This window comes from Bison bison, unplaced genomic scaffold (assembly GCF_000754665.1).
Source record: "Bison bison bison isolate TAMUID 2011002044 unplaced genomic scaffold, Bison_UMD1.0 scf7180017845583, whole genome shotgun sequence".
Taxonomy (NCBI): Eukaryota; Metazoa; Chordata; class Mammalia; order Artiodactyla; family Bovidae; genus Bison; species Bison bison.
In genome coordinates this window covers 13910-18667 of record NW_011476156.1, presented here as the reverse complement: position 1 = coordinate 18667, position 4758 = coordinate 13910, and positions in this window count along the sequence as shown.

Genomic DNA, 4758 nt, shown 5'->3' with positions numbered 1-4758 from the left:
TTTAATCTTTTATTTTATTATATATAATGTGTTATATTTGCTAATGTGTATGTGTGTGTGTATATATATATACATATACATATACATATACATATACATATACATATACATACATGCTGCTAATCGCCTCAGTCGTGTCTGACTCTGTGCGACCTCATAGACGGCAGCCCACCAGGCTCCCCGTCCCTCTGATTCTCCAGGCAAGAACACCGGAGTGGGTTGCCATTTCTTTCTCCAATGCATGAAAATGAAAAGTGAAAGTGAAGTCGCTCAGTAGTGTCTGACTCTTAGCGACCCCATGGACTGCAGCCCACCAAGCTTTTCCATCCATGGGATTTTCCAGGCAAGAGTACTGGAGTGGGGTGCCATTGCCTTCTCATATATATATCTATATATCTATATATACACACACCAACATGTTTTATATCTATTTTGTGTTTAAGATTTTCCACTGTGACTAAGTAGATGCTGAGAAGTTTTATGGGTTTCAGTGATATCTTTTGGCTTTCAAGATTTTTCCTTATCTAGAAATGAAATCAGAAAATTGTGTCCTTGAATTCATATCCTTTCTTGACACCTTGAATCTTTTTAAAACAGTGCTATGATAACTGGGGTTTACTCTATAGACTCTAGAGCAAAATTTAAGGTCTTTGCTCCAAAAGAAAATTTTGTGTGCTAGTTTCTTCTTAGGTTCAGTTCTGTTCACTTCAGTCGCTTGGTTGTGTCCGACTCTGCTAACCCATGGACTGCAGCACACCAGGCTTCCCTGTCCATCACCAACTCCCGGAGCTTGCTCAAACACACTTTTCAGGTTAAGTGTGCTTAATTATTACAAACAAACTAAGCCCTGCTGCTTGCCCACCATCTCCTGCTACATAGTCCACATTTTTTTTCCTGCATTACCTTTACTGAACATGTATGTAACCTCTACTGCTGATACATATGATAATCACCTTCCCTTCCCTTCTACATCTTCCAGCCAAACCTCCAAATATTTTCTTACTATCTCCATTATTGAAACAAAAATAAATAGGAGGGTTCAGGATGGGGAACACATGAGAAATAAAGGAATAAAAAAAAAAGAAATACAGATTTTAAAAGCTGTGGTAATATATACCTATTAAAATAAATATAAGTAACACACACACAAAAAAAATAAATTACAGTAAGAGCTGAGGAGCTCTCTCGACTGCTAGAGGAGATATATGTTAAATCAGCAGGACAGAGGAAATGCTATTACAGTCAGTGTCAAATGTCACTTTTCTTTTTAATTTGCAGAAAATACAACTAGGTGATACAAACAAATGGTCCTTGCTGATCTACAATCAAGAGTCATTACTTAATCTTCTGAGTAATGAAGTTTGGCAAAAAAACACATAACACTGTGTCTTTGGAGACAGGAGGATGTTACAGCAGCGTTTGACCCAAGTCAGCAGGAAAGCGGTATCATTTCACTTACATAAATCATTACAAAAATCTTGAAAAAATTAACTTTAATTATATGAATGAAATCCTTAATTATATGAATGTTTTATTATTGGACAATTCCAATCAGATAAGAGAAAGGAAAAGTTTATAAAATTATACTCGTTTAATGTTTACATTATAGAACTTATACTTAGATATTTCTGTCTTGGCACAGACTACCTGTGAATACTTAAAAATTTGCCACCATATCTTGTAATTGGATGCAAAATAGGTTTTTATAATTGTGCAACAATATGGGCTCCCCAGGTGGCTCAGTGGTAAAGACTCTGCCTGCAGTGCAGGAGATGCAGGAGACATGGATTTGATCCCTGGTTTAGGAAGATCCTCTGGAGAAAGTAATGGCAACCCACCACAGTATTCTTGCCTGGGAAACCCCATGGACAAAGAAGCCTGATGGGTTGCAGTCCATGGGGTCGCTAAGAGTCGGACACGGCTGAGTGACTTCACTTTCACCTTTCACTTTCATGCATTGGAGAAGGAAATGGCAACCCACTCCAGCGTTCTTGCGTGGAGAATCCCAGGGAAGGGGGTGCCTGGTACGCTACAGTCTACAGTGTCGCATGGAGTTGGACACAACTGAAGCGACTTAGCAGCAGCAGAAGCAGGAGAGATTATTGATTTGTATCCAGTGATCATTTGATCAGTTAATCAAAATCTAAATATAATGTTCTTTCTTTATTTTGTTGTTATAGCAAAATTGGTCTATATTTCATATATATGTGTGTATGTATTGATATATATTTCTATTTCTGTATACATATCTTTATATCTCTATTATCTCTTATCTATCTCTACTCTTGTATTATGGAAATACACCTTGATCATAGTATAATTTGGACTATTTTTTGGTTCTATCTGAAATAGCCTACCTATATTCATCAGTGAATTTTATAGCTTATAACTTCATAATCATATTTTGTCAAATATAAAGACATTTTCATAAAATTAAATATGGAGAGATATTGTTTGTATAATTGAAATCATAACAAGTTTATCTAGTGATTTACCATGGTTAGTTTTAAAGTAATCTGGTCCTTTTATCTCCTTAAACATGCATTTTATTTGCCTTCTTAAATGTTTTATGGAGACTGATAGATTGGTCTTCCACAACTTGAATTAATTTTTAAAATTCTGGCTTGCTAAAACTTTGTTCATTAGCACTATATCTTCACATATTTTTTTTTGTTGTGGTGTTGCTATAGTACATCTGTGAAGTTATTCTAATTTGCAATTAGAATAGCTAAGTATTCTAATCTAAATTTTATAATGAGCAGTAAAAAGTTATTTTTGTTTCATTTGTTTTTTTAATAATGAATAATTTATGTTTGAAGAATTATTTGATTTCTTCTTAGGGTAGCTCTTATATGATTTCTATGAATTCTTATGAAGTGTCTCTATCTCACTGCATACTTTGAATTCACTACTACATTTTTTATATATAGTATTAGTAGCTTTATACATATATATATATATATAAAATTTGGGCTGTAAAGTCTTTCTCAGATAGAAAGAGAAACATAATAATGGTCTCCATGTTTTCATTTGTAGCTCATAACTCAAGAAGAGACAGAAAAATTTCTTAGAGAAAATTGCTGTCTTTTTACATGGGAGGCCAATGTTTTCCTCTTAAATCACAATTTTGAAGTCTTGACTTTATGCTGCTCTGTCACTGTTAAGTATTTTCACCATTTGGATTCTGACTCTTCAATTCCCGCCACCAAATGGGCTTTTAAACTCCAGCCTCTAATTCATAATCCAATAGCTTGTCCTTTCCATCGTTCATTTTTTCCTTTCCTGGGTCATAAATGGGGTTTTCCTTTCATGGGTCATAAATGGGATTATTTATCTTCCTTTGTGATTATTTTGTGCCTTTGATGCATTATAATTGTTCACATTTTAACCTTCTCTTTTACCAATATTAAAAAAAATTTTGAGAGATATTATTCAACACATTTTTGTTTTTACTGTGTTATCCTAGGACATTAGAAATGTTACAACTATCTTTCTCAGTGGTTCATTGTACTTTTACATCATGCCCTCATTCATTCTATTCAATATCTTATCACACAATTTCAGTTCTCACTGGAATTTTTGTAGAATTTTATCCATATTTGAGTACAGTAGTCAGTGGTACTGATTTAATAAATAAATCACTTTATTTATTGACTGCTCTTTTATTTTACTTCTTTAATAATGATGCAATTCATTTGATCAAGTCATTGAAGGATTTTTTCACTTGCTTATTTCTCAGTGCATAAATAAATGGATTTAACATAGGTGAAATGGAAGACATGAGTAGTGAAACCACTCTATTAATAGGCACTTCTTCCTTGGCTCTAGGATTCATATAGATGAAAATGCATGTGCCATATGTGGTGGAAACCACAATCATGTGAGAAGAACAGGTGGAAGAAGTCTTTCTTCTTTGCTGGGCTGAAGGGAATCCTAAAATTGTCTTCACAGTATAGGTATAGGATAAAACTACATATTTAAGAGTCAAAATGAGGGTCAGCACCGCACAGATTAAAACAATTTGTTCCATGAACCATGTGTCTAAACAGAATATCTACAGGAGGGGAGAAGGACTGCAGAGAAAATGATCAATGACATTGGAATCATGGAATTTCAGATTTAGCCCCAGACTAAGTGGGGAGGTTATGACCAACAGTCCAACCAACCAAGAGGAAAAAACAAGTCTCTGGCAGACTTTGCTGCTCATGATGGTCACTTAATGCAGGGGTTTGCAGATGGCCACATAGCAGTCATAAGACATGGTAGCCAGGAGAAAAAAAATCTATTATTGCAAAGAGGTCAGTAAAAACACTTGGCTGGCACAGGCATTGTAGATAATGACATTGTCACAAGTTGTGATGATATATAAATATCTGGGAATACAGGCAGTTGTTAATGAGATCTCTAGGAAGTAGAATTTTGTTAAAAAAAAATTTTGTGGGAATCCACAAAGATGAATGTGATGATGGTCAGATTCCCAGTGACACTCAGCATGTGAGAGATAGAAAGATAAAAATCAGAACCTTCAGTGGAGGGTCATCTGTCAATCCCAGCAGAATAAAGGTTGCTATGGTAGTTTTTCATCATTGATGACTTTTTTCCAAACAGTATTCACAGTTATTCAGAGATTATTGTGTAGAACATATTGTCTGTATAAATACTAATTTAATCAGCTCTATCTTCATTACAATTTCATCAGATCAGATCAGATCAGATCAGTCGCTCAGTCGTGTCCGACTCTTTGCGACCCCATGAATC